Source organism: Adiantum capillus-veneris, chromosome 22 (genome assembly GCF_014529385.1).
Source record: "Adiantum capillus-veneris isolate H3 chromosome 22, ASM1452938v2, whole genome shotgun sequence".
NCBI lineage: Eukaryota > Viridiplantae > Streptophyta > Polypodiopsida > Polypodiales > Pteridaceae > Adiantum > Adiantum capillus-veneris.
In genome coordinates this window covers 32,243,539-32,262,419 of record NC_140952.1, presented here as the reverse complement: position 1 = coordinate 32,262,419, position 18,881 = coordinate 32,243,539, and positions in this window count along the sequence as shown.

Genomic DNA, 18,881 nt, shown 5'->3' with positions numbered 1-18,881 from the left:
TACAATGTTTAGGTCTCCACCAATTCTTTTCTATATGTCCAGGATTTCTACATTCATAGCATTTCTTGATACCTTTATTGGATGCAAAACTAAATCCAATGCTGGAAAATAGAAAACTAAATGCAAGGTTGAGTAATGATGGTATTGCTCCTCCCTTGAAAGATTGAATTTTCTTTTTCTCATTATGCTAGATGGAGCGGTAAGTGAAGACTCTTAAAGGGTAGTGTCTATATCCTCACACAAGCACAAAATTATATCATGTCTATATATGAAATTGTGAGCATACATTGCAATGTGTTGTGCTTGGATGGAAAATTTTAGCTTTGAAGTACAAGGATTTAAGAGAGAAAATTTCTCTATCTTGAAGATCCTGAAAAAACCCTTTGGTGGATTTCCCCTTAAAAGAAGTCTTGATGTCCCTTGTTTTCTATGCAAAAAAAAGCCCTTCTTTTTTTACTTTGATACTCAAAGGAATTCTTTTGATACATCTCATTCGAAGCTACTTTGAAGGTCTTTGAACACCATCCTTTCAATGTGCTCAATTTGGGGATATTTGAAGCTTAAACTCCTTTTAATGAAGCTTTAATATATTCAAGAAATTTTCCTATGTTGTATGAATAGGGTTTGATCAAAAGGGTGGGAAGCTTTTTCTAATGTGGGAAATTCCATGCGGGACACACCCCTAGGGGGGTTTGAATAACCTCTTTAAGGCGAGGAAATTCTTTGCAATAAGCAGCCCCTTGTAAGGGGGCGGGATGTCCCCCTTGGAGATTCAGGTGATGGGGTGCTCATGCAGAGAGGGAGTTCAACAACACATAAGTGAGCCCAAAGCCAATTGTTATTGTGGCTTTGTGTCCCAATGACAATACAAAAAAGATGGCTTGGGATTTGCCTCTCGCAAAACCGTCAAGGAGAGTGAAATGAATTTGAGCATCTGATTGAAGTTCACCATCTTGCCCACCTCAAAATGGCCAATTTGAGCACTAGACCATTCCCTGTACAAAAATATAGGGTCAACACACCATATCAAAGGGCCACTTGCCTTGTGTGGTTACGAAGACTGAAAAATAGAACGTTATGCTCATCTATATGGTGGTGTGCACACATACACATACACATACACATACACACCTAAAAATAGTTTTGGAGCTTGAGATTAGGTGGCTAATTGGAAATCTTGCAAAGAGTGCAAATGAAAAATAAAGTCGATGAAATTAATTGGAAATGCAAATCACACAAAATCAGCACAAAAAGTGCACTATAAATGAGGAAGATTGAATCAATTAATTGGAGATTTCTTCCAATCGATCTAGCATAGAGGTGAATGATTAATGCATGACCTAATTATGCCTCTAATAAAACCTAATTATGCTTCCAATCAATCTAGCATAGAGGTGAATGCTTAATCCATGACATAATTATGCCTCTAATGAAACCTAATTATGCTTCCAATCAATCTAGCATAGAGGTGAATGCTTAATCCATGACATAATTATGCCTCTAATGAAACCTAATTATGCTTCTAAATGAGGGAGATTGAAGAAATTAATTGGAGATCACTTCCAATCAATCTAGCATAGAGGTAAATTCTTAATGCATGACCTATTAAGCCTCTAATAAAACCTAATGCTCCCTAATCAAGCCCGCCTAATCCATGGAAGGTAGTGGAGTTTTGGGTCTACCAAGGATTTGCCCACACATAGATAGGTTTAGAATTCAGTTAATGAGATGTGCAATTAGCTAGGAGAGAATTCCAATAGATCTAATGATCATTAAGAAATATTAATCACTGCAATGGCTTGATAACAATTGAAAGGTTAGGGGGGATTAGCAAGCATAGCATTCATATTAGCAATAAATGATTAGCACACTAATTACTCAATGCAAGAGAGAGTGGGTGTGTATACTCAAAGATAACTTGATTGATAATGAAATAACAACATGCTTAAAGAGTACAAGACAAAGCTACTTATGTAGTAGTAGCAATTGGCTAGGTGCACCTCTTAAGGGTCACATAGAATCTCTAAAAGGTCAAGGAATCAACCAAGTGGCCACATGTGGCTCCTAGAAATATGAGAGGCTATCTTGGACACTTGTGCAACTCACCATGCCATGTATGCTAGGACATGTGCCCTCACATGCTCATATGATGACTAGACTATTGACCTTAGAAGAGATGATTCACATGTCAGCTATTGGTATAGTCCAAAACCCACAATTCCAACTTTCCATTCATGCCATGTATGTGGAAGAATGCAGAGGAAAAAGGAATGGCTTGACATAAATATTTGTTCTTAAGAGTTCAAGAAAGGCAACTTAATTTTCCTTTATATGCTTCAAAAAAATAATCGCAAACTTACATCACCAATGGGGGGTAGTATGCTTAGGTACTCTAGATGGTACACTCCCCATGAAAGCTTTCATTAATGGAACACGCATTAAAAGGTACCATGAGTTGCTAATTGAAAAAATGCTTTAGCAATTGCATGCGGGTAAAAATAAAACCGAGAATGATACCTTAATGAAGAAACAACCACAAAAAGAGGGGACTTAGAGATCTTGCAAAGCTAAAGTCCACTAGCATTAGGTAAACTATCTGCAAACAAACTCCAATGAGGAATTTGAACCACCTTGACTCATTAATCTACAAGTGAATATGCACCCTATCACTGCACTACTAGATTCTAGAGTCAATACTTAAAGTATCTATTATGAAGCCTATAACTGCTTAATATACCCCTTGATCACACCAGTGCAATTATCTTGCAAAGCTTTGATAACACACCTACCATCACCATGGGCACCGTCACTCTTGAGCTCATTACACAACAATTAACAAGCTAAACTCTATTTCTCATTACAACACCTTCTCGATGTTCAATTATTGCCATCTCTGGTCAAGCTTGGATGCATGCCACTAAATGAAATATTTATTGGGATGCCAACCAAGCCACTTTTTAGACATCAAAGGGTGCAATCAATGTGCTAATTCAAATCAAGGACGTGGTAGTATTTATTCCAATGCTCATCATCTTAGATCAATAGCTACTCACCGTTCATCAAGATCTATCACTCTTTCTCATTGGTTGTTATGATGCGGAGGCTTCCACTTCCACAAACCCTCTACTAAGGAAAGTATCTAAGCCAAAAACTTCAAGGCCCACCCAAACCACTTAGCCAACCCAAGCTACCAGTACTACTAAAAGTTGCTTTTTTATCCAAGACCATGGGCCCACAAGCCGATAAAACCACAAAGTATCACACTAAGGTAGGTGCCAAAGATATTGTTGCAAGCCCAAAACTACCATGGAGGTTGAAAAATGATATGTATTCCCAAGAGGACACATCAACCAACTCCATTTACACTAATTTCCCACCCAAACCCACTAGATAAAGTAGAAATATCGTCAAGATTGGGCAAGAGCACTCAATAGTAAAGGATGCCCACAACAAAGCACAAAGCACTCAAGGCCCACATGCCTACCAAACAATTTGTACTATAGTGTCCAAGCAAGGCATCAATGCACGGACTAGGTATTTGCAAGTGTTTTTATATGGAAGCCTTGCTACTCAACAACATTTTCAATTTGTTATCCCAAAACATGGAGAACCATACGAGTCAAAATTTGGGTTACTTGCTTCAAAATGTGCAAAAGTCCTCCTGGTATTACTCTAGCACTACTCCAATGATTAGCATGTGTACTAATTGATCATATTCTTCATTTCATGTGATTTATCCATGTAGTTGTATGAGTAGATGCTCATATGCTTGCTCATACAATATGGTAAACATAAGAGTCTACCAAAAGAAGAAGATTGAAGGTTGGTTAGTTTCCTTGCCATCAAAAACATAGTGACCCTTTCCTTCTATGAGTCTTTTCCAATGTATTTGATTTCATCTAGCATATAGGGTCTTGCCACATACAAGATATGCATTAGGTACACCTTAATTTTCCATCCCATGTACTATCACTTATATACATTGTTTGCAAATTCCATTGTGGAACCCCCTCTAGCCCAAATTTCTCTTGTAATTACCAGATTGTATAAGAATTTTTTGAAGATCTTTTGACTGAGTTATCATTTTTGTCCTTCTCACATTGATGTAACTATATATTAGTGTGGGAACTAGAGAAATGGAATAAAACAATTTTTCTTTATATTTATTAATAAAAAGATAAAAATATATCAAAAAGAAAACAAGCCCAAATGGAGAAATGAAATTTATATGCTAGTGATTAGGAAGATATGATAGATGTGCATGTGAAATCTTGGAGACAAGAAGACTAAATTAGGCACACCTGCCTTTTTTTGGAAACTAGGTAAATGGAGTCCAAATGATGAGAGTTTTGAAAAGAAAGTGAATTTAATGACTTACTAGGACTAACCGAGAGGTATGAAAGATTTTGGTCTACGAGGGTCATGTATGTATATACTAGGTGGGGCAACGGTAGTCTTATTTCCACTTGTTAATTCTAGATGATCTCTTGGAGGCCTACTTCTTTGCAAATTATTGAGCTTCTAGTGGACGATGCGATACACAAATTCACACAAGACGTGAGGGGTGAGTTTGTAATCTACTAATGAACATGTTTTATCATGGGATCGTTGTTGGGTCTCGTTGATTGTGGTGGATTATCAAGCCATGGAAAGGGGATGGATGGCACATAGTAGAGGAGAAACAAAGCGAGAGAGAGAGAGAGAGAGAGAGAGAGAGAGAGAGAGAGAGAGAGAGAGAGAGAGAGAGAGAGAGAGAGAGAGAGAGAGAGAGAGACTTCAACGAGGTTATTAAAAAACCAATACATATATAGAATACTTGACTACTATTAGCCATACCCTTTTACCATGCAAACTCCACACTAAAGGAGTGGTATGTATCTATCCTCTAGCACAATAGCTTCCCACGGGATAGACCAAATTGAACCCACCAAAAATACCCCCTCAATCCCAAACCACTGACAAACACTTCAAACAAACATATGGGAAAGGTCACATACCACTTGAAACCATTAGCTGACAATAGTATTGGGGTGTGTACTTTCCTTGGACAACAATTATAGTGAGAACAATAAGAACTCAACCAAAACTAATAAATGGGAAGTATTACCACTTTCTTATGTGGCATTGTCTATACCCCTACCATTGTGACATGATAATCATTGACAATAGACAAAACTGAAACAAGACTTTGACAGAAAATAGATGATGGTGTTGACAACGTTCTTTTTTGAAAAATTGCATATGTCGATGTATCTCCTTCTTGTAGAAAACCTTTCTTGTTCTTGAAGTTTTCAATGTGTTGTAATCTGCTTTGTTGAGAAAAGTCACTAATTTGACCAAGATGGCATACACACCCATGTGGAAACTCATAAAAAAACAATATCTTGCTAGGTTTTATGATGAGATTTCCACGACCTACAACATATCCAACGTGATAAGAGTACCACTAGCTTCTGTGCTCAAAGAGTTCCATGCCACGATCACCTTTTCTACACCACCATTGGATGGCATTTTGAGGTGTTAGGTTAATAACTGCTACTTCTAGCTCTATCTTTGCCATTGTCTAGCAAAATTTGCACAGTGTTTTGAAAATTTGTATGCTAGACACCAACTTTTGTATTCATAGGTAGCACATTCCCCCAACGTTTCCTCTACCACCACTTGCTCCTAGCAACATATTGAATGCTAATACCAGAGATGGATAGAACCATCGACAAGATGTCCAAAATTGCAATCACCTGTACAACATTTCAAAATTCCACGCTCTATAATAGCATTTCAAAAGTGAATAAGGGAGAACTTGTAGGAAATGGCTCTGTTGCACTACCAATGCTTACAACCACGGTCTTGAGACAGTATTTTAGCACACCATTGAGGCGGTATGGGGTGGGAAACAAGAGGTGGCCTCTAAACACCCCTCAAGGATCTTGTGCTGCTCAATTGGGGCTGATGCAACCACAAGCAATAAAAACAACAAGAAACCCACAACCAAACAAATGAAGGGGTACCACCTAGTTAGAGAGCAAACTAGGATGCAAGAGAGGAGAATCCTTGAGAAACATAAGCAAGAAGAAAGTGTACACTAGCATTAATAACGATGCTACACACCCACACACCAAAACACACCCAGGCACACACACACACACACACACACACACGCACGCACGCACACACACACACACACACACACACACACACACACACAGAAAGAGATAGAGAGCACCCACAATGAGAGTTTGTCCAAGGATTTAGCTGCAATTTTCATGATTGATGTGGATGTATAAACAACTTGGAGGAGAGTTAAGAAACACAATTAATCTTGATGATGTTGCAATCTACACATTATCTTAGAGTTATGGGAGCCCTCTTACCATGCAACCCTCTTACAATGTGTTCCCAAGCAACAAAACAAACACGAGAGCTCTTGAGTCATAGACAAGCAAACACTTCAAAAGAACCCCAAAATGAGATCACTTCACCTTAAACCAAACGAGATGAGGTTGCAAGCATGAACTGAAGATACTCAAGAGAGAGTTTTGGATCGTGGTTGTACCCAAATTATTGTTCAATTGATGTGTAAGAGTATAACCTTGATTGGAATCTATGGATCACTCACTTCCTTGCAATGCTACAGCTAGCTCAAAGAAGCTTTTATATGCACCACAAGTGATGGTGTATCGAGAGCTCACTCTCTTTCCCTACAGCTAAGATGGAGAATGATATGCTCAACGTAGTGTGCAATAGTGTAGAGATCATGAATTTGACAAAGGGGAAGGGCTCTATTTATAGGTGAAGAGATCCCTTATTAGGATTATCTGAATTTTTTTATATGTTCTTATGAGAGTGGGACTCTCTTGTCTCTTGAGTAACATGGATGTGGGCTCAAAAGGAGAGAATTATTGAGGTGAAATAGAGAAGATTCTACAGAGGTGAGTGATTTTTTGTGTGAGGTTGCCTACTCCAAGGTAGAGTAGAGTGGGTGCAATTTACAAACGAGAGTTAGCATTTAGTGTCAATAATCACTAAAAGAAGATTAGTAATATAATTAAAATGGGTAGAATGACTTGAAGGGCTGAGTAAATAGGGGTGAATGAGATGGTTGAACCCTTGAGATGGTGAATCCAAGAAATCTTGGACTCACTTGTGCGTAGATGGTCGAAAGTGATTGTCGGTCTTCCTCTTCTTCTTTTTCTTCTCTTCACATCCCCACCATAGTTGAATACCACAAAGAAAATGAGGATTTTTGTTGATTAAAAAACCCCCATTTTGTTGAAACTCACCTTTTGGTGTGAATTTTTATGAATGTTTAAAAAGGTAAAATAAAATTGTAATATGGGAGTAATAGAGAGAGATATGGAGATGGTGTATGTAGGTAGAGCTTCAAACGAGAGCTATGGTTGTGAGAGGGGAGGGTAATGGTAAGGAGGATGAGGAAAACCATGGGAAGTTTGAGGTTTGAGTGAGGGATGGAGAGAAGGGAATGTGTGTGTGTGTGTGTGTGTGTAAATGAGGGAGTGTGAAAAGGAGTAAGCAAAGCCTAGGAAGACTCTTGTGTGCATTATGTGGATAGACTGGGGTCCACCAAAAACTTTGTATCTCCCAGCCATGAGCACAAAAAGTTACGAAAATTTTTGAAAAAAACTCTCAAGTTATAGGCTACAAGTTTTGTGTTTGTCACTGGTTCAAATTTGGATGGGAGATGGACACAAAAAATCACACCAAAACATGTATGATTCAGAACTGAAAAAGTCTTCTTGTGGCCCCTTTTTGGTTGAACCTTCATGTGGCTCCCAGAGTGTGTCTTTCCATGCATCATGGCATGAAATTGATAATTGAGATTCCCTTTACACATGTATGGATGAGAATTTTTGGTGAAACAAAACATATACAAGAGGGTGCATTGGCTTGTGATAGGATTTCATGATAAAGAGCTAAAAATATAAAAATATAAAAATTAATAAAATAAAATAAGTGTCCCTCAATTATTGATTAGCATGGTAGGTGATTGTGAATTTAATTTTTGATTGTGAAAAAAAAAAGATGGAATAGGTAAGAAAATTTTCATCTTGAGAGAGTGAAAGGATTTTTTTGAATTTTGCTAGAGTGAAGTTACACCTAGCTTAGTGGAAGCTTGGGGAGGACATCAATGCACAAGATGTATATATGGATGATATTAAAATATATTATAGATCGTAAAAATGACAAATGGCTTACTCAGGCCAGGTAAAAACGCACATCTAAAAGAGTATACACATAACTCTCATATAGTAGAGTAATTAGAATTATAATATAGTTGGCCCAATATCTACAACAAAGAGTTGACCATAATATTTTTAGGGTTTTTCATTTTTATTTTTACTTTTTTGGAAATAACTACTAACTCACACACACCTATGTATAATGAGAAGAGAAGGTGAATTTTTCAAACCTCTACCTAGGGTAAAATGTTTTGTTGCTTTGCAAAGATAGCCTACCCAAGAGCATATGTTTTATTGCGAGGATGAAGGGCAATAGCTTGTTGTTCCAAGATTGAAAAGTCAAAAAATACCTATCATACAGTCGTCCCCCAAGATGATGGTACATTCATATACCATCAAAAGGCATCTTTTCCGAAGAGAGTGGTTTTGAGTCCTCTGGGATATTTGGTATCTCGACAAGATTTTCATTGTGTAGTTCCTTCTCATTTTGGCTTGAGTTACACACATGCATCATGCAGTAATACTTACATGAGGTAGTAGATCTTTGACAATGCTTTGGTAGCTCCTTTGGTAGGAGACGGCTCAAATAGGGCTTTAGCCCATACCCATTTACCTTCCGGGAGTGCTCTTTACTAGTCAAGTCCATGAGCTAGTAGTAGCTTGAATTGAAAGCCTTCTTGGCTATATATGGTCCCTACCATCTAGTTTGAAACTTAGCATCAAACTGGCTATCAAGTCGATTATCGTACCTTAGGACAAGATCTCCTTCCTTAATTCCTTTTTCCTTCAGTTTCTTGTCAAGCTTCTCCTTTTCTTGTGTAGTTTTCCACTTGTAGCACTCATAGGCTACTTGTCTCTCCCACTCAAGCTCCACCAATGTAAGAAGTCAATCCATCCATGCTTCTTGATCATCATGTGATCTTTTGCTGTGAAGCTGCATTGTTGGAATGTTGAGCTCAATAGGACGCAAAGCCTCTTGACCATAGACCAAGTGAAATGGTGTGAACTTTGTGGCCTCTCTATATGTGGTTCAATATGTCCGTAATGCCCCATCCAAGAAGTCATCCCACGACTTTGTCTTGTTTTTCACCATCTTTCTTATGATGCCTACAATGATGCCATTAGCTTTCTCTACCAAACCATTTGACTATGAATAGTAGGGTGTGTTGTGACAATGTAGAATGTGAAGTTCTTCAGAGACCTCAATGAGCTAGCCATTCCTAAATGCTGGACCATTATAAAAAATGAAAGTGAAGTTCTTCAAAGACCTCAATGAGCTAGCCCTTCCTAACTGCTGGACCATTTGTTGCCAAATATGCAACAAATGGGAGTGTAGACAGACTTTCTACAGCATTTATAAAAAATGTTGTAGAACGTGAAGTTCTTCAGAGACCTCAGTGAGCTAGTTCTTCCTAAATGATGGACCATTTGTTGCCAAATCTGCAACAAATGTGAGTGTGACAGATTTTCTCGTTGCCCTTGCATTTACCTTTGCCACACTTTGTGCTTCCAACCACCTAGTCATACAGCCACTAGAATGTAAAGTTTATAATTTCTTCTTCTTGGTAGTGGACCCATAAAATCAATGCCCCACTTTACGCAGGGTGCATTGCAAGCACTATTTGCCTTGGACCATGCACCAATCTTTTGTTCCGTTAACATGACAATTGTGATAGGTTCTACCCCAATTTTGAACATGTACATGCCAACTTGGCCAAACATACCCCATAAGTAAAACCTTCTTCACAGTTAACTCTTGGACAAAATGACCACCACATGCTTCCTCATGTAAACCTTCTAGAATGGCTGGAATTTCCTCCATTGTTGGTAGCCTTCTACACATCTAGTCCTTTCCTCTTTGATAGAGGGAGCCTTCTAGGAAGAGATAGTCACTTGCCTTCTTTATGAGCCTCCTCTTTTGAGCCTTTGTGAAGCCTTGTGGAAACTTGCCTTCCAAAGTGTAGCCAATAATGGGAGCCAATGACTCCATTCCCTGGTACCGTGGTTGCTTGATAGTTGTTGCCATCATGATGGCCTACACTTCTTTCTCAACACATGCAATTGCTTGCTATGCAAGTAAATCAGTATCTTCATTTTGTTTCCAAGGAATATGATACTGTGGCACCTCTTCAAATTGATTAAACGACCTATGGATGGCATGAACTTTTGTCCTTACGCTTTCATTCTTGCATGCCCAAATGCCTAAAATCTCCTTTACAATGAGATGTTGTATCCCTTGACTAATGCAAATCTTCAAACCATGAAGTAAAATGTCGTACTCTGCTCCATTATTGCTTTTTGAACCTAGTAGATTGACCTTCTCTTTCATGACCACCTCTCCACTTGGGTCGATCAACACAAGCCCTCCCCCCGCTTTACGTGTGTCTCATTGAAAAGCTCCATCAAATAACAAGGTAAAAGAATTAGATACTTTAGGTGGTGGCAATGGTAGGGTCTGTACTTCAAGCACTTTAATATCCTTCTCATGCACCCTATAAGTGATAATCCCTACCAATTGTACATGCACACTACCTTCTACCTTGAAAGAGTATTGGAACTCTTGTGATTCCATAATCCACTGTGAAATCATAGTAATAAGGTTCATTTGAGATGACACCGAAAGGAATTTTTTTTTTGCAATTGTCTCGCTGCAAATATGAGAGCAAGAATCATGAGTTCTGCTTCTACGTAGCCTCTCTCCAAGGCTCATGACCCTAATAGCAAAATAGATGGGCTGCATCCTAGTACTGTGGGAATCTTGTTGTAACAAAATATCACCAATTGTTTCTTTTTTCCAACACTAGAGCTAACAAAGAGTGTGTACTCCCAACAAGGAGGCATGAGTGTTGGTAGTTCTGACAGAATGAATTTAATGTTATAGAAATATTCTTCAAGCTCATAAACTCAACTTGTTGTGTCAATTTTTGCAAGGGGTGAAGTAACTCTGAGGCTAAATGAATGAAGCGAGACATATACCTCACCTTTTGAATGAATAAGATGACCTACTTGAGACTCTCCCGGGGCGGTCACTTATCAAAAGCTTCCTATATCACGTGCGTTCAAGAGTTTATTAATAATACCTCAATATACATACTATATTTACACTACGTGCCTATTTAAAAAAACCCCACCCCCCTCTATATGTATACATTTTGATCTTTTAATAATCCTCTCCGGTTAACTCACGTGATAGCATACACATTCTAAAAAGTGACCGCTCCAGGGAGACTCTTGGGTGATGATAACTCAATAAGAGCCTTTGCCTTTGAAGGATCCACCTCAATGCCTTTCTAAGAAAACTTGTGACCAAGCAAGATCACTTCATTCTCACCTATGTGGCATTTGTCAGGATTAAGTTGACATTCCATGTTGTAGCGTTTCTTCAAACCTTCTTCTACCCTCTGTAGGTGCAATGATTTTGAGCTATAAATGCAAAAATCATCAATGAACACCCTGATTGACTTTCCAAAAAATTCTTGAAACACCATGTTCATGAAATGTTGAAAGGTTACCAAAGTATTTGTCAAGACAAATGGCATGACTCTGAAAGAAAAGCAACCCCAAGCAGTGATGAAGGTTTTTTCCAGTTGATCCTCCAATGCAATCCCTATTTGAAATTGGCATCAGTAGCCATCACACACAGTGTACTTCTCATGATCAACTACCTCATTTAGTATCTCATCATGAAATGGGAGGGGAAAGTGGTCTTGCTTGGTTGCCTCATTGAGTGGCCTATAGCGAACACATACTCTCCACTTCCCATTCCTTTTAGGAGTGACCACAACTAGGAATACCCACTGTGAATTCTCCATGGGATAAATGAAACCTACTACTAGAATATTTCTTACCTCCTTGAGTAGAGCCTGCTCCTTGATGACTCCTAGCCTTTGTAGCTTTTGAGCCTTTGGTGTGGCCTTAAGCTTTGACTTGATCTTGAGTTGAACCGCATCTACTCCATGCATGTCTATGTAGTCTTTAGCAAAAATCTTAGGAAACTTTCTTAGCACACCTTTAACCCCCTCTCTTTCTTCTTTTGTAAGTGTTTGTGACAACATACCTTCTAGCATCCCTTCAGCTTGCACACCTTGGTTCTCTTAAGGACCTACCTCTTCCAAGCCTAAGAAAGATATCTCTTGGTTGCTTAGTTTAAACCTTACCCCCATGAATTCGATGGAAGACTCCTCTTCAGTAATGTTGCATCTACTTTCTTCTTTTGAAGTGTTATCGGTCCAGTCTTCCTCCATCTCACTTTGAGATTATTCTGCATGGATCTCCTCTTGACATTGCTCCTTCATGTTAAAGACAACCTTCTTATTATTTTCATTCCTACAACTCAACTTTCCACTTTCCCAATCCTGCAAAGCTTGCATTATCATAATCCATAGTCTTTCTAGGATAAATGGGTAACCATTTCCTTTTGGTAGACATAACATAGAAATCAACAACCTTATTAATACCAAAGGCCTCTACAAAAACATTTTTACAAATGCCTAAGCACCTAGATTTGCTATTACTTTTCACCTTGACTTTGATTTCAGGTGTCTCATAGATGTATATGCCTAATCTTTGCATGAGGCCTTCCTTCATGATGCAAAATTTGTGCACCCCCATCCACTAGACCTTCTTTAACCAATTTTCCTTTGATATAACAATCTAGCACAAGTGTAATATCCTCGTTCATTTTAGATTGTGCAATCTTCACAATAGGCACATTCTCTTTTACCTTTCTCCTAGTGCTAACCGCCTTTGTTAACTCCCTCCTAACTTGTGGACACAATGCACATTTGGATCTGGCAAAGGTGGAAATCCTTCCACTCCTTGTGGAGGTGGTCTTGCTCCATTTGGTCTTTGCAAAAGCATTGGTTGTTGATCAATTCCCTCACCTGCATTCATCACTAGATAATTCAAGCTAGGCCTCCCTGGCTCCCCACAAAGCCAAGGACAATTATACATCACATGCCCAGATTCCCCACAATTCCAACACTATAATACTCGTCTGGGTCGTGGCTCTCATTCCTCAACTTTCTTTGTTTGTCCCTTGGGACCTACATCTTGTGCAAGATGAATTGATAGGTTGCTCAAAGATTCTTTCAAATTTTAAATTACCTTGACTGTTACCCCGGGTATTTGTCTAGACGTCGATGCTTGTGTTGTCTTCTTAGGTCTAGGAACTTCTACTAGAATCTCTTGAGGATTTAGTGGAAAAGGAGGAATATGATTCAAGCCTTTACTCAAGAGGTTCCTTACAAGAGTATCAAATATGATTTCAACATTATACGTACAAACATGTGAGCCAAAGTTAGCGAAAGTCTTACAAAACTTCGAAAATAGGCGACAAGAGCAGATAGGAACATCATCATTATGGAGGAAATCGTTAGAATAAAATAGATTCTTGATAGGTGGCAAGTATTTCCATCCAAACATTACATCCTTTAGTAACAAAGTTGATCCCAAAACATGCCTAAAACATTCTGAAAAGATAGCTTGGGGAGTAAAGAAATCCAAAATCTTGCTAGTAAACAAGCAATGTGAAAATACTCTATTACAAGCTTCTTCCTTCGGAGGTAGGTAAAGTCTGCCACAGGCGTTCCTCGGTACCTGCACATTACATATCCAAAAGATTTATGATTGGTAGGTTTCTTCCCCAGCCTCTAACATAACTTCTACCCCTCCCTCTCCCAAAAACAAAATCACTCGAGGAGGGAGTCAAGAGAGAGGTGTACGAAGCAGACGGAGAGACAAGAGTGTTGGGGCGTTTGGAGACTTGAGTTTCATCATCATCAATACTAGGCTTGATTTGCCCAACCATGATTTTGATTCCTTTATAACCTCCATACCTGGTAAGCAATGTGCCACACTCATCTAAACTAAGCTCTTGGAGGGTGTCACACATAATAGATGTGTATTGAATAAAGGCGATCTGAGCTAAGAGGGAGAGATGAAACTCTTCTACTTTGTCAGGAAAGATACTACGCAGATTGTTGAGGGCGTACCAAATGGCATGGTCAAACCAAATGATGCTCGACTCGCACGCAGCTTTAGGATCTAAAAATCTACATGCACACTTAAGGTAAGGTCTAAACACATTCCATACTATTTCAGTGTAATAATTAACATTATTTTTACTAAATTTCATCACACCTTTGGTTCTTGCATATAAACCAGTATTCAAATTGCATTTTTTATCATGAAGGAAATTCATATTGAACGGAGCTTTTATCAGATCACCTTTATCCAAGAGCTGAATTCCTTTGAGAACTCTAAATTTGCATTCTTCAATAGTGGCAGGTGCCAGGTTGGCAAGGAAGACCCAAGTTTCCATAGAAATGGGTGCAAGAAACCCTTTATTTGGGAACAGCCAAAGTTTGTGCTCTACACCCAACGATTCCACTTCAATCTGTCGTGATGGTAAAAAAGGAAAGGCCCTCGATACTTTTGGCACCATGTCTAACAGGGAAGCTTCACTAAGTGAACAAAGGTCCTTCTGAAACTCATTTACTGCTTCCAAAGCAGCAGCATCTCTACAAAAGAGGCTGTTAGGTGGAGGGACTATAGGAGTAGAGGGAGAAGTAATAAAGATTGGACTAAGCCCGCAAAATTTTCTGAGGAGATTGGATGGTTCAGAGCCCTTAGACGAGAAGGAAGCTAAGTTCTGCATATGGGCTTTGGAAATACCAGCCAAATTAGAGGTAAATTTTAGCAGTAGGTTGATACCATCAGATTTATTCTTAACAAGGAGAGCAAGAATCTTCATCCATTGGTCAAAAGAAATAAGTTGGACAAGAGACAGACTAGAATCCTTTGAGGCATCAAAAATTAAGGCTAAAGCCTCGCTATCTTGTATACACTTCAACACAAGTAACGAAGCAAAGGAAAGGGGTTCTATAGGAAGAGTGAGCCCTTGGGAAAGGGAAACACTCTGCATAGATTTCAAGAATAGTAGTTAGATTACATCATTTTGGAAGAGCTGAGTAGGCTTGAAAATCTTATACAGAGTGTAACTTCTTTTTTAATTTTACAGCCCTATGCAGATAAGGCCGAATCCTAAGAGAGATATAAGGAAAGATGCTTTCTATTTCTTTAGCAAGTCGTAATTGCTCCAAAATCGGAGCTCTTTTCTCAGGGTCAGAACAGGCCTTTATTCTTGCAGTGAGCTTTCTAGTAACTTGGTAGACAGAAGTAATAAACTAGTGAAATGACAAGTAAAAAAAGGGGGGTTTCTAGAAAGTGATAATATAGTGGAATGGTCGTGCTAGCAACCTTTCACCAATTAGGTCAAAGGGGACCACTGAGACTGTGTAATAGCACCCCTACCTATTAGCATATAAAAGATTATATAGTAATAGGCGTTTAGAACTAGAACTAAGTTCTGAGAGAGAGAAACATATACGTCAATCCCTCTTATGTGTTTATTGTGTGTGTAGCAGTTCTATATATATATATATATATATATATATATATATATACGCAAACAAACACTACATTTCACAAACCATTAATTCTAGGAAAATACAATGGATTTGTACAATATTTATTTGCAGCTGAAAATAAATTTTGTACAAGGTAGTGAAGATAAGAAAGTAAAATATGGGAAACAGTATATTGAGTTTCCTCATAGCTCTATATATTGAGTTTGTTGCAGATTTTTTCAAAGCCTATCCATAGTTTCAAAAAAAAACAAAACTATATAGAGTTTTAAAATTACCAACATTCAACATATCCATTTCGTATGTTGGGGAGTGTATACCCCATAGGCGCAAATCCAAGTAAGCATGAGTCAACTAATTCTATACTTGCCATTAGATTTAAACGGAAAAAACCTTCTTGCGGGGATAAAGTAGCATCCGGTTTATGTTTGCAAAAAGTTCGGGCTTGAAATTTATCCCACTTACAACTCCTAAAATGACCTATGTAGTATATTAGCGAATGCAAAACAAATAAACTTTAGATTCGCATAGTAATAAATATGATTAGTAGAACAGCCAGAGAAAAAAGTCTGGATTTAACAGACCATATTAATATTAGAAAAAATCATTTTAGCCATATTAACATTTGAATCTCTTCCAATGTCATAGTCGACATATTCTTCCAAAGGCCAGTACCACATACCTGCTAGTCGAAAAAGTTACTCATATCAGCCTATTTCCACCAACATATACCAAAACAGTTAATGACATTCCGTAGGGAAAGCCCATCAAGATTTTTTTTTTTTTCATGAGAGAACCACATTAGACATACAAGTAGACCAAATCACAGCCCAAGTACAATATTTTTTCACCACCAATTTGTTGTCAACAATCTCAATGTGAGAAACCCTCTCTTTGCATTTATTTAAAGCAACCTAGGGCCATAAGAGCACTCCAAGACACTTTGTATGGCGAGCATCCCTCACTTCGCCTCTCGTAAAAGAAGACCATATTTTTTTTGCCATATCCATGTTGCACATATCTTACAATCAACAACCCCTGCCTACCAATCACATTATGAATTTTGATACCCATGTGCCAAGCACATCTTTTTTCAATAAACTTTGACTAACAATATAATTGTGATTTTTTGTGCCCATATGTCACGGCTAGGGACTTGCTACGCGCCGTGTGCGAGCCACAAAGGCTCCTAGCACACAGTCATAAAACAGACAAGCTCACAAGGAAGAATGGTGTGTCACTCACCTTCCTGCGTAGTTGCGAATGAAGGATTCCCGCGCCGCGAAGAAGAGGGAGACGCCGCTACGCCGCGCTCAACCGCCTCGCCGCCGTCGTGCCGCCGCAACGCTCGATTACACACACACTCTCATACTCTCTCTCACACGTACACACACACACACACACACACACACACACACACACACACACACACACAAGGAGATGGTGAAGGAGAAGGTGGAGATGGAGCAAGAGCGGCTTCTATTGCACAATGAGAGAATGAGTAAAAATTAGGTTTAGTGTCTTTTATATGAGCTCACCCCATTCACACTTGGGCGCCCATACTTAGCCAACTAACTCCTTGAATATTCCAGTTAGACTGCGCCTGTCATCGGCGATCACCCTTACCCTGTTCCTATTGGTCCGACAAGCCCGGTACCTGACTCTAAACAATACAACGTTTATAGATCATAGGGTGTCCGTGTGCCGTGAGGGTTAACATGCCCCCCTTCCTGATGTAGATTCCGTCCTCGAAAGCTATCCAGTTGAAGCTCGTTCATCGAGATGGAAGAGCAGTCGACATGGATGTGCGTAGCCTTCTTCAATCACTGCAAAATCAAACAACATTGCCACAGTAATTGCATTCTCATATACAAGTAAAAATCATATGCAATTTTAGACAGACAAATTGATTGGTAACAGAATTTTAGCCAATTTGTCAGCAATAAACATTAAATTTCAATATAATCAAATGCATAAACAGATGTAAAGGTAAAAAATTAAACAAGTCCAGGGTCGCTAATTTAACGATCAAAAGGCACTAGAGCTCGACTATTAATACCATGGGTAACTTCTCAATTTTTTCTGGTCAATTAAGTTGTTTAATCGCGAGAGCTAAGTATTTGATGTTCGAGGGCTGACTAGAGGCTATACCTAGAAGACCTTGTAGTTAAGCTACGATAAAAGGAATTTCTCATGAAATCATCGCCTGACTGATTACCTTTTCCTTGACCCCCCAAAGTCTTTTCACATTGATTCAATTTTGATGTGTGTGCTTATTTTGTATGCCTTGGGTTTTTTGCTTTTCAAGGAAAAGTGCCCACACTGGGAACCTCTAGGGCTCTAATACCATAGGCGATACATGTGAGTGAAGTACCAATTTAAGAAGGGATTTCTCTTCTAGCTTAAAATTTTACATTGTGGCACTTTGATTTTTTGTTTGTTCATTTTCAGCATTTTAATTTTGTAACTTTGGGGGGTCATATAACACTGTTACCCTCCCCAGGCTCATCACATTAGTAAACTCCCTTTATAATACTTAAGCTAAAGGTCAATAGGGTTAAGCCCACTAGAAAGCCCTAGTACATTTCACACAATGCTGCCTAAATTGGATTAAGAACCTAAGTAACCATTGCGTATTAGGAAGGCATTCCCCATGGTATTAAGAGAAGATTTCTAATACCTAGCTTGGTCAAACTAGCTTAGTCGGACTGCTTGACTTTTAAACCTAGACAAGTGATTATGACAAAACATTACATTGAATTAAATGTTTGATACTAAGCAAATGCGCTGAATATTATGCTACCGATCACAATCAAAGCAGACAAACATGGATGAAAAAAGATAAGGGCAATGTTAATGGACATAAAACACCTGTTTGTGTTGTTGGTTGCGCTTGATTTAAAGTGTGAACGAGAGAAAGGTTCCATGAAGGTCCAAATCCTATCAATAGCAACACACTCCTGTACAGACTAGGAAACAAAAGGAATACCTCCAGGAGGCACATTAGTGGGAAAAGGTACCAACACTTATTGAACACAACAAAAAACATAAGGAACCCTAACCTGATTATTTGCACTCCCCCTAAAGAGTCAAGGGAATAAGATATTGTAGAGGTTGGGGGGAAATCCTAAGGCTAAACCCCTATCCTCGTCGTCGAGATAAACAAAGTCATCATCCATGAGACCATATGTGCCATCCGTGTAGTCATGTAAATTTTCTTCTTCATCATAGGTGCCCATGTTTACTAAGAAGGTCA